We start from the raw sequence: 12,294 nt of genomic DNA, 5'->3' as shown, positions 1-12,294 counted from the left end.
AGTGCTGAGATTACAGGCGTAAGCCACCATGCCCAGCTCAAATTTTTATTGTTGGCAACAAATTCAAATTTTAAAAGTGGTGCCAATCTTTTTTATTGGCCAGGTGAGTTGGCTTATAATCCCAGCTCTTTGGAAGGCTAAGGCAGGAGGATCACTTGAGGCCAGAAGTTTGACACCAGCCTGAGTAACATAGTAAGACCCCGTCTCTACCAAAAAAATAAAAGTTTTAATTAGCCAGATGTGGTGTATGTCTATAGTTCCAGCTACTTGGGAGGATGAAGCAGGAGGACTGGTTGAGCCCAGGAGCTGGAGGCTGCAGTGAGCTATGATCATACCACTGTACTCCCACCTGGGTGACAAAGTGAGACCCTGTCTTTAGAAAAAAAAGAAATTTAAATCTATTTTATTAATCTGTGTATTTTCCATTCTATATAAACTAGCAGATCAGCTTGTCAAATTTCATAAAATATCCCTGTTTTGGTCTGAATGTGGCCCCCGAAAGTTCATGTGTTGGAAATTTAATGCCCAGTGCAACAATGTTGAGAGATGAGACATTTAAGAGGTGATTAGGTCAGGAGGGCAATATCTACATAAATGAATTAATGACGTTATTGCAGGAGTGGCTTAGTTATCTCAAGAGTGGATTCCTGATAAAAGAGTACATTTGGATCACCTTCCCTGTCTTACTCTAGCCCTCTCTCTTGTCCTGTCAACTCCTGCCATGGGATGATGCAGCACCAAGGCTCTCACCAAATGCTGGCACCATGCTCTTGGACTTTCCAGCCTCCAGAACTATGAGCCAAACAAATTTCTGCTTATTATAAATTACCTAGTCTGTGGTGGTGTTATAGCAACATAAAATGGACTAAAACAATCCCTTTGTAATTTTTCATGAGCTTGCATTGAATTAATAGATGATTTAGAAAAAAATTGACACTTTCACAATTTTTATTCTTACCATCCAAAAACATGATATGTGTGCTCATTCCACTTTTCTTTTGTCCTCCAATAAAATTTTATGTGTTTCTTTACATTAGGTTTATGTCTAGAATTTTTCTCCCCACAGGTTTGAAATGAACTTTAATTAGCTTTTGTCTCCAGAACTCCCCATCAATGGCTGGGCTTTAGGGTTCTCCTCACCCCCTCCAATTTGAAGGTCCAGACTGGAAAGAAGAGACACAAGAGGGGACAGAAGATTCCCTAGCACAAAGTTGCAGGGGGGATGTCTCCCTGGCAAGAGATCCCAGGGCCCAATGCCTCTCCAGCCCAGCCACAAGTACTCAGAGTGTCAGAACATATTTTTGTAATGAGAAGCGTGGGCCCTGCCTCTCCCCACTCATGGAGCAGGTGGGTGTCCTGCAGCCTTGGGGGTCACTTCAGTGGGGCAGTGGGCGTGGGCCACTGACAGCAAGAAGTGACCAAAAAGAGGGTTGCACACCACCGTCTCCCTGTTCAGGGCCACGCCTGGACACCTGTACACCATAAAGTCACTGCTTTCATTCTCATCTGCAGAGTCCAGCTCCTCAGGAGGCTCTTTCTGCAGCTCCAGCTGTAGTATCTGTTACCTCTGGTGCTGGTAGTGATACATTTGCATGCTGGGCACCAGCTGCTGGTTGCAGGCTGTGTGGAGGCAGAGGAAGAGTCAATTATTTTAACACCTAACTAAAATCCTTCCTTCCTTCCTTGCTTCCTTCCTCCCTCCCTTCCTCCTTCCCTCCTTTCTCCCTTTCTTTCTCTTTCTTTTTTTTCTTTCTTTCAATTCTTTTACCACCATAACTAAATTACTTTTTCTTTATTTTCCTCTTTTTCTTTTCTTTTTTGTTGACAGGGTCTTACTCTGGAGTTCAGTGATGTGATCATAGCTCACTGCAGCCTGGAACTACTGGCCTCAAGCGCTCCTCCCACATCAGGTCTCCCAAAGTGCTGGGATGACAGGCATGAACCACCACACCCCACTTAAAATATTTTCAAGACTTTCTCTAATTGTTTATTGATGGTACATTGAATTACTATTTTTCACCCATTCACTCAACAGGCGTTTGTTAAATGCTTACCATGTGGGGTATTGCAATTCTGTTTCTAGAAAGGGATCCCGAACTAGACCCCAAGAGAGGATTCTTGGATCTCTCGCAAAAAAAAATTCAAGGCAAATCCAGAGTAACGTGAAAAGCAAGTTTATTAGAGAAGTGAAGAAATAAAAGAATGGCTACCCGATAGGCAAAGCAGCCCCAAGGGCTGCTGGTCAGCTATTTTTATGGTTGTTTCTTGATTTTATGCTAAACAAGGAGTAGATAATTAATGAGTTTTCCCGGAAAGAGGTGGGCAATTCCCAGAACTGAGGGCTCCTCCCCTTTTTAGACTACATAAGGTAGACATTGCCATGGCATCTGTAAACTGTCATGGCACTGGTGGGAGTGTCTTCTAGCATGCTAATGCATTGTAATTGGTGTATAATGAGCAGTGAGGATGACCAGAGGTCACTTTTCTCTCCATCATGGTTTGGGTAGGTTTTGGACAGCCTCTTTACCACATCCTTTTATCGGCAAGGCCTTTGTGACCTGTACTTTGTGCCAACCTCCTATCTCATCCTGTGACTTAGAAAGCCTTTATTTCTAGGAATGCAGCTCAGTAGGTGTCAGCCTCATTTTACCCAGCCTGTATTCAAGATGGAGTCGCTCTAGTTCAAGCATCTCTGACAATTTTGATTGTCTACTGTTGGCCGGGCATGGTGGCTCAAGCCTGGAATCCCAGCACTTTGGGAGGACAGGGCAGGTGGATCACTTGAGCTCAGGAATTTGAAACCAGCCTGGCCAACATCGTGAACCCCCGTCTCTACTACAAATACAAAAATTAGCCAGGCTTGGTGGCAGGCACCTCTAGTCCCAGCTACTTGAGAGGCTGAGGCAGGAGAATCAGTTGAACCCGGGAGGTGGAGGTTGCAGTGAGCTGAGATCGTGCCACTGCACTCCAGCCTGGGCAACAGAGCGAGACTCCATCTCCAAAAAAAAAAAAAGTCTTCTGTAGGGATACAAATGATTGAGTTTCATATGTTCATCTCTATACAAGAAGCTATAGGATGAAATATCAGAGAATAAATTTTAATAACCAAGGTTGAATAGACAGAGAAGGCCAAAAAGTTTCAAGGAAAAGCAAAGCACTTAGAAACGTTTCCTAGTACATTTTCAACCACATTTCAAACGTCTCCTACATAAAGCAACACAGGAGAATTTTCTATCCAGTGGTGGCCAAGGCTTTTCTCTTCCTGTGGGCATGCCATCTTCCTCACAAAGAACCAAAAATACACAACTGTGGGTCCGCTTCCTCCACTCACTGCCAACCCACCCCCTTGTTTTGCATTTGATGCTGTGAAGTTCAGAGTTAACTTGCTTGGTCAACCATAGCAAGCTTGCAGTGCATTATCCGTATTCTCTTCTCCCACCTACCTGATTCGGTTTTCGCTTTTGTTCATGTTTTAAATTTGGGTTTCCTATAAACTCCCAGGAAGCAAGGCAAGGAGGGAGAAGAAAATATTTCTAAGTATCTGGGACACTAGTTGGTACAAAACAGGTTCGAAGGAGATTGTTCCTTCCCATTCCTGAGACTCCCAAGGACAAGGTCAATCAGATCTGCTCCCCTTCTCCCTCCCCGCTCCCCACTCCTGCCCCCAGCCTAGGTTCAGTGGAGACCATGTTATCCCTACTGACCGCCAGCCTTTCTGCTCTGGGGCTGGACTTCTCTCCCTAAGTCACCTCTGACTTCTCAGCCAGCAACTCTGTTCTTTCCGGCTGCCAGGGACAGACAGGACGTGAATCCTTTCATCGTAAAGACAGAAGTATTTTCTTGAGTTTTTTTTTTCTTTTTGAGTCTTTGGAAGGAGAAAAGGAAGGAACCTTCTTTCAAGGCCCGAAACAGTTTTAAAAGTTGCGTGCTCATGGCAAACAGCATTTCTCATTCTGTTTATGTGTTTTCTGCCCCACAATTCTGAATGACTCAGATGACAAAAAAAAACAATCCAGGCCTGGGGGAGGGGCACCCGCAGGGGTGGTTGTTGCTTTTCATATTGTGAGGCATAAATGATACAAAATGCCAAAAGAAGCTGGAAACCAATTTTAACCTAAACTACAGGTTTGCATTTTTCCCATTTCTCTGCCTTCTCTCTGTCACCTCCATCCCACCCCCACATCCAACTTAGCTTTTCTATTGCAAATAGCCGGGCCCAGGATTTGAATGAAAGCAGAAGCTGTTTCCTCTGCTTACGATCTGCAGACAGCTGCATCACAATTTCGGCGACTTTTGCAGACTTGCCACCAATTGTGAAATAAATAACTTATCTGATTTATGCCATTTGAGTAGAAGAAAACTACGAAATAATAGATACAAATAAAGAGGTTTCTTGTTCATTTATGCACAAGAAACCTCTTTATTTGTATCTATTATTTAGTGAAGGCCATAATTAGATGAATAGCTGGACTTTAGATTTTTGTATCTTTAGGCTCGAGCAAGAGTGCAATAACAAAGAATTTACAAAAAAAAAAAAAAAAGTAATCAGGACAACCTTGTAGTAGATTTTTGACCCTTGAATAATTCAGAACCCAAAATCTACGAGAGCTACATTCCATCTGAGACAAGGAGAAATGATTCTTTCACTGCAAGAATTTCTAAAAAAATCAACTGACAAATTTTTAGCTGAAAGGGAAATCTCCCATCGAGTTTATTGAATGACAGTCATTGTTACTTAAAACAGACTCTCGTGTTCGGTTCTGATTGCAGGGTTGTGTAGTTTTTCTGTTTTTAAAACTGATGGCATTCAACGTGGCACAGAAAAGAATTCTCCCAGCCATTTTCATAATTATCTACATTTAAATTCTCCCCTTAATAAAGAAGTCCTTTTTTCCCTCAGCATCCTTGTTCTTTAATAGCATTTTACCTGATTGCAAAAGTAACACCTGTGCATTGTAAACATTTTGGAAAATCCTGAAAATCACAGGGAAGAAATATACAAATCATTTGTTTCTCCAGCACCTACCAATAACTATTAATCACATTTTAATGTTTAGTCTTCTAGTCTGTACTTCTCAATATGAAAATATTCACATTCTTCACAAAAATAAGAATATGACACTTTTGCTTTTTCACAAACCATTAAAAATCTTCACCATCCTGGTTGCAAGTAGATGCCATCCGATGCTGCACCATAATTTTTTCCACCGATTCTTTCCTCCTGGGCATTTGGGCTTTTCCGGGTGGCTCCATGAACAATGGAGTTCATGGTTATAGTCATGAAGAACATAGAGTCTAATTCAACTCACCCTAATGTGACACTTCTACCCCTGTGACCAAGAATTCTCCTGGCGGGGAAAACATAACAGGAAAATATTTCACACACTTTTGGGTGAGGGTTGGCTAAACTAGACTTTAGTGCAATTATTAACATTTCAATGGTGAACTCCTTATTGGCTAGGTATACGTTCAAGCAGCCAACCAAGAAGAGGGAAAGTTCTCTCTTGAGCTTTAAACATATATTCTCTATGAAGTTACGCCTTCCCTCATTCCCTAAAGAGTAAGGAAAGCTCATTTGAACTTTTATATTCCTTTTTTGCTCTGAACTCCGTTATAATGTTTCTCTCAATTGTCCCCTTTTCCATAAAACTTTCACCCACTTTCCCCTCGGCCATCTCGCTTAGCCCAGGCCCCCACAACACCGGATCTGCTCCTGTCCTGGGGTAACCATCATTATCTGTTATCTTGGGGCTATTTTAAACAAACCCCTTTTATCTTTTCTCCCAGTTTTTTTCTTTTTTTCTCCATTAGAGTTTATGTCTGATTCAACTTGGTAGCCCCACACAGTAGGCACTCAATAAATATTTGTCGAATGATTCTTTCAAGGCATCTCGGTCACAAAACTTTTTCTGCATTTAGGTCTCTCACAGGCTGGAGGCCACAGTTTAACAAAGCCAGGGCAAGGTCAGAGGGAGGCCGAGAAGGCGCTTTCAAGTTGAGTAATGAAAGGCGATGTTAATTACTGACATGGGCCATTTAGAAGGAAGAAAAATGCTATCTCTTATTAATTTTGCTGAAATGGACACACTCTTGTCAGTGGCTAATGGTTAACAAAGCCATTCTTTGCTAAAGGACAGGGCAGGAAAACCTCAGTTACGAAAGGACCAGAGCAGCCACAGTGCAGAAACTTCCTGCCCCTACACGCCTGCACCCGCCAGAGATAACGTCTTTCACCATTTTTTCCCCATGTATAAAGTTAGACAGAAAACCATCAAGGAGAGGTTAAAAGTTGCATTTCTACCAAGATGTTTATGATGGGCTTACAGGGAAGCCAGGCTCCGGCAAAGGACACAGGAATCAAGTTTACATTTTAATGGAGGGAGGCGGGAGGTGGAAAGAGGAAAAAAAGTCAGCTTGTGGAGTGGGAATTCCTCATCCTGTTAGTGGGCAACACTAATTCAATCAAGAAGAAAGGGTTTGTTGAACAGACGCTCTCCCTGCGATTTCAGCCTGCCGGATCATCTTGGTGGAAGTTCATAAATGCGTCTGAAATGCTCCCAGCCTTTCAGTCTGAACACGCGGTTTTGGCAGTTGTGAACTTCAAGTGGACCTATTTAAGCTGATCAGAGGAAACAGGCTGACAGTGAGCTGATTAGAAACCTCTTAGAGACCCTTCTTTAAAGAGGGAAAGGAGTTCTTTTTTTCCATCATCTTTAGAGACCCCGGGGGTGGGTAATAAAAAAGAAAGGTTGCAAGTGGGGTGGGAGTGGGGGTTGTGGGGGAAAGGAAAACATCCATTTTAGAACACGAAGAAAAACAACTGCTTTGCCAGCCCTTTCCCAACCTCCTCGCTCTTGTCAATTTCTGCTTTGAGGGAATGTTTGAAGATAACAGGAAAGGAAATCATGAAATGATATGGCAAGGATGAGTGAGGCTTAAAGAGACGAACACAAGCTGTTTCCTTGACCCAGGCTTATCTCAAGCCTGCCAAAAAAATAACCATCTATCACAGACCCATAAATAGGTTAGGAACATGGGAGTAAAATGCTGCTTTTAATGATAAAGCGATTGGTGAGTTAGTTTAGAAAACAACCATCTCAGACATCTTAGGCTTAACAGATGCACACAAAGGTATACTTTTGTCTCCAGGGGTGGGAGGTGGGGGCGAGTTCTTGAACAAGCTGAATGTGTTTTAGGAAGCAGGAGCTCCACTTGAGAAAAGTTATAAACATGAACATTCAGAAAGAACATTTCAAAACCTCTCTGGGGAAAATAGGAGTTGCTGACAATAACACACATGCAGGGAGCGATTCCACTGCAAAATCCAAATGAGTGAGAAAGCTACCTCTTTGCTAGCCGCAAAGCCCTTATCAGCAACAAAAAGTTCAGGTTAAGAATTTGTTTTCCAAACCGATACCCCACAGTTGACCTAAAATAGAGCAGGCAGTCAGGTTTCTCGTTGGGGCCCTTGAGAAAAAGTCTGCAAACCTGATCCCTGCTGAAATACTCCAGGAAGAACCAGATTCTCTGGGTTACAGCCCTTAAGATCACAATAGGAGTTTCCATTCCAGACCTTCAACTGAAAATGAAGTTTACAAATTAGCTTTGAATAAATATTATGCTTCCAGTCTCCGGTGAAGAGCCACAGCTCTGAGAGAAACCAAATTAGAAAAAGACGCGATTCAGCTCCTAAACACACAGAACCAAGCCCAAGCCAACCTAGCCTGGCATGTTTCTCTTCTTGCTCTACCAAAATAGCATGGTGATGTCATGCTTTCATTCGTCCCCCAAAACCAGCCACCCTGCCCTCCTAAAAATAGCTTGATGCACTTTTAAAGGGAAAAAAGGGGGAGTCGAAATATTTTTTGAAATAAACTTTTTTTCACTTAAACCGTCAAGCAGTAAAAGACAATCTTTTCTTTCCTGTTTACTTTGTCTCCCAGACTTTGTGTGTGTGTGTGTGTGTGTGTGTGTGTGTGTGTGTGTGTGTGTCCCAAAGTCCCTCTGAAAATCATACAAGAAGGAAAAGCCTTTTCCAAAATAATTTATGTAGTCTGACTTCTGAGGCCTTCTCGTGTTTGTAAATTTTCTCTTTGTTCTTTGCCAGTGAATGAACCAGACTCAGGATTAACCAAGGACTTATTTAGGAGTCCTCTGAAAAATATAAGCATATTTGTAGGGAAGAGGACCGACTTAAAGAGACTGCTAGACATCAGGGACATAGATCAGTGATTCTCGAGGCTGTTTGAGCCTCCAGACACTTGTAACACTTTGAGATATGAAAGCTTTGGACTCACTAGGGACCTGAAGAATCATTTAAGTAAGGCCCAACCATCTGCATCATTCAAAAGAAACCCAAGGTAGCCATGTGTGGGGGCTCATACCTGTAATCCCAGCACGTTCAGAGGCTGAGGTGGGAAGATCCAGGTCTGAGATCAGCCTGGCGACATGTGGAAATCCTGTCTGTACTAAAAATACAAAAAAAAAAAAAAAAAATTAGCCAGCCATGGTGGCAAGTGCCTATAATCTCAGCTACTCAAGAGGCTGAGGCAGGAGAATTGCTTGAACCCGGGAGGCAGAAGTTGCAGGGAGGCAGAGGTTGCAGTGAGCCGAGATTTTGCACCACTGCACTCCAGCCTGGGCGACAGAGTGAGACTTCATCTCAAAAATAAAAAATAAATAAAAGAAGTTAGCTGGGCATGGTGGCATGCACCTGTAGTCCTAGCTACTCGGGAGGCTGAGGCAGGAGGATCACTTAAGGCCAGGAATCCAAGGCTGCAGTGAGCCATGATCATGCCACTGCACTCTACCCTGGGCAACAGAGCAAGAAAAAGGAGTAGGGAGCTTGGAGGGAGGTGGCGATGGTTAATGGGTACCAAAAAAAAAAAAAATGAGTAAGACATACTATTTGATTGCACAACAGGGCAACTATAGTCAATAGCAATTTAATATACATTTCTAAATAACTAAAGGAGTGTAACTGGGTTGTTTGTAACACATAGGATAAATGTTTGAGAAGATGGATACCCCATTCTTCATAAATTGCCTGCCTGTATCAAAACATCTCATGTACCCTACAAATATGTACACCTACTATGTGCCCACAAAAATTTAAAAATACATTTTTAAATTAAAAGGAACCCAGGTGACTCCGAGGCTTATTCAGCATTAGGAAGCACCCATCAGACTTGGCATGAAGGCCCATGTTCCAAAGAGCAAGCTCTCATGTCCCTCTCCCCACACCAAAAAGCCGTACCTTGTCCCAGCTCTTCTGGACACAGCCAACACCAGCTATTCCAGCTAGATTCATGATTTCAGAACATCCCTTAAAGTAACTTAGCATCTCTCCCACTTCCTTCATTTCTCATAAATTGCTATAGGTTGCCTTTGATCTTGGAGTAGACTCCCTATAAAAAGGAGGCAAAGTAACTGAGATGAAAAACAAACTTTGCCCAAGAATCCAATAAAAGATGAGTGGAGAGGGTCGCTGCCAGAGATAGGAGATTTCATTCACTAAGTCTTAAGACAGAGGCAGGGTAATGGTTAATCACTTGTTTGAGTCAAACTTACCCCCTAGTTAGGAAGGCTGGCTGTCATTTACCTGAGGGTTACATTAGAACAAAAACAAGTCCAAAAAAAAGATGGTTTCTAAGAATAAAAATATCTCTCTTTCTGGGGTCTTCTTAACTTCGTCAGAGTGCTTCCACATCTATTGTCTGTTTTTATAACTAATCCCGTAAGTAACTACATATTTGTTTGTTTTGTTTTCTTTTGAGACAGAGTCTCACTCTGTCTCCTGGGCTGGAGTGCAGTGGTGCGATCTCGGCTCCCTGCAACCTCCGCCTCCTGGGTTCAAGCAATTCTCATGCCCCAGCCTGATGAATAACTGGGATTACAGGTGCAGGCCACCATGCTGGCCTACTTTTTCTATTTTTGGTAGAGATGGGGGTCTCACCATGTTGCCCAGGCTGGTCTCGAACTCCTGGCCTCAAGTGATCCACCTGCCTCAGCCTCCCAAAGTGCTGATTACAGGCGTGAGCCACCGCATCCGGTGATATTTGTATATAAGATCTATTAACCAGCCTGTAATCCCAGCACTTTGGGAGGCTGAGGCGGGCGGATCACGAGGTCAGAAGATCGAGACCATCCTGGCGAACACAGTGAAACCCTGCCTCTACTAAAAATACAAAAAAATTAGCTGGGCGTGGTGGTGGGTGCCTATAGTCCCAGCTACTCGGGAGGCTGAGGCAGGAGAATGGCATGAACCCAGGAGATGGAGCTTGCAGTGAGCGGAGATCGCACCACTGCACTCCAGCCTGGGCTACAGAGCGAGACTCCGTCTTAAAAAAAAAAAAAAAAAAAAAAAAAAAAAAAAAACTATTAACCCAGCAAATTTTAATATTGTTGTCATTCCCTAGCTTAAGAGAAATATAGGAAAATTTTCACGGGATTATGAAATTGGTTTCTAAATACCCAGTATCTTTACAATTTATTTTTCAACTTATCAAGTGAAATATCACCAGTATGTTTATAATTTATTTTTAACTTAATTTTTATTTTATCAAGTCAAATATCTGTCAGCGTTACTTTAAAAGCATTAAGACTTTGGCCTAAGTTGGACCACTGAAGTAGGGCATGTTTTCAAATTTCTGTCTTTGATCAGTGCTTTTCCTAAACCACTACAAGTAAATGAGAACCTCATCAACCTTAAAGATATGACAAAGTAAAGGACGTTTTAGTGCCTCCCCTGGTAAACCATTTCTATTTTCCTTGACGCACTGTCAGTGACAATGTAGACTTGATACCTAATTATACACTTAGATTCTTATGAAATTACTGAAATGGCTTCGTTGTCTGGAGTATCACCCGAGGTTCGTGGTCTCACAGCCAAGGAGAACAAGGACGCAGGCGCACAAAAGAGTGAGGTTAAGAGCAGAAGTTTAATAAGCAAAAGAAAGAGAATAGCTCTCTGATGCAGAGAGGGGTCCTGGAGAAATGGTTTGCCAGTTCCGCAGTGAAATGCAGGGGGTTTCATAGCTGAGCTGGTGAGGAGGTAGTGTCTGATTTACACAGGGCAAGAAAGACTGGTTGGACCCGGTGTGCCATTTGCATAGGGTACGAATTTCTGGCCACCCCCACCCTAATCTTTTATTATGCCTGGCCTGCGCCATGTTGCCCATTGCTTTACTGTACACGTAGTAACAGTACACGTGGTAACAAAAAAAAAAGGAAAGATGGAGCTTCCATGTTGGACATTCCTGGTCCCGAGGTAGCCCTTTTCTGTTGGCACAGCTGCCGGCATTCCCCCATGCAAGTTTCCAGTATCTATTTTTGCAGCTGGATTTTTCAGGGTGCTCTTTGTTAGAAAAAAAATAATTTCTTGGGCTGCTTTTTTGCTAAAAGGGAAGCTCTGCCAAGGACTCTGTTGCCCTCACTCTCTGCCTAATTTCTTTCTACCTCCTATATCATTACCTTGCATGTGATCTCCATCAAACGAAGTATCTCTACTTTCTCTGAACTTTCCCAGCAATCTTGGTTTCCAGCTTTTACTTCACACCTTTGGGTTCCTCAAGCGCCCCCAAGTTCTCTCAGACTCCTCCAAGAATTTAGTGAAATGCCTAGTAGGAACAAGGGCAAGATAGTGTCTATAGTCTACAGCGACTCAGAAAACCAGAGGAAGGAGAGATCCCTCCAAAACAGGCTCATCAGGAAACCTTAATGGCCGAGACAGGTTCTTTGTTGTTATTGACGTTGTTGAAATAAGTTCTCATTCTCTCAGTCACTCTGTCACCCAGGCTGCAATGCAGTGGGGCAATCATAGCTCACTGCAATCTCCAACTCCTTGGCTCAAGTGATCCTCCCTCGTCAGCCTCCCAGGTAGCTGGGACTACAGGCATATACCACCATGCCTAGCTAATTTTATTTTCTTTTTTTTTTTTTATTTTTTGGGAGATGAGATCTTGCTATGCTGCCCAGGCTGGTCTTGAACTCCTGGGCTTAAGCCATTCTCCCACCTTGGCCTCCCAAAGTGCTGAGATTATAGACATGCGCCACTGTGCCTGGCCAAGGGAGACAGGTCTTGATCTGGGCTTTAAAGGATGGATCGGGATGCAGGGAGGAATCATTGGCTTTGTATCAGAAAGTATTCAGGGTTTACCTGGAGCAAGAACAAGCATAGGGTGTGGTGGGGGGCACCCCTGGGAGGGAAAAAGCAACTAGAAGATTGTTGTTATTTGAGAGACAGGTCTGTGGGAGACTCCTAGAAATGAAGTTGGAAGGAAAAGGTGGCAGAAA

The 12,294-nt window shown here is 43.0% G+C and overlaps 1 long non-coding RNA gene across 1 annotated transcript in view; it reads right to left on the bottom strand.

The window, feature by feature from the left end:
* Positions 1-6,357: 6,357 nt before the first annotated feature.
* The window catches only part of LOC134807146 (uncharacterized), a 63,990-nt gene continuing 58,053 nt past the window's right edge, over positions 6,358-12,294 (bottom strand). The window contains exons 3-7 of the long non-coding RNA XR_010146836.1: positions 11,473-11,618; positions 9,257-9,407; positions 8,385-8,468; positions 7,489-7,579; positions 6,358-6,619 (exon numbers count right to left, since the gene is read on the bottom strand). This is a non-coding gene — a long non-coding RNA (uncharacterized LOC134807146). The remainder of the gene's footprint in view (positions 6,620-7,488; positions 7,580-8,384; positions 8,469-9,256; positions 9,408-11,472; positions 11,619-12,294) is intronic.

This window comes from Pan troglodytes, chromosome 8, assembly GCF_028858775.2.
Source record: "Pan troglodytes isolate AG18354 chromosome 8, NHGRI_mPanTro3-v2.0_pri, whole genome shotgun sequence".
Classification (NCBI taxonomy): Eukaryota; Metazoa; Chordata; class Mammalia; order Primates; family Hominidae; genus Pan; species Pan troglodytes.
This window is presented reverse-complemented; position numbering and strand designations above follow the sequence as displayed.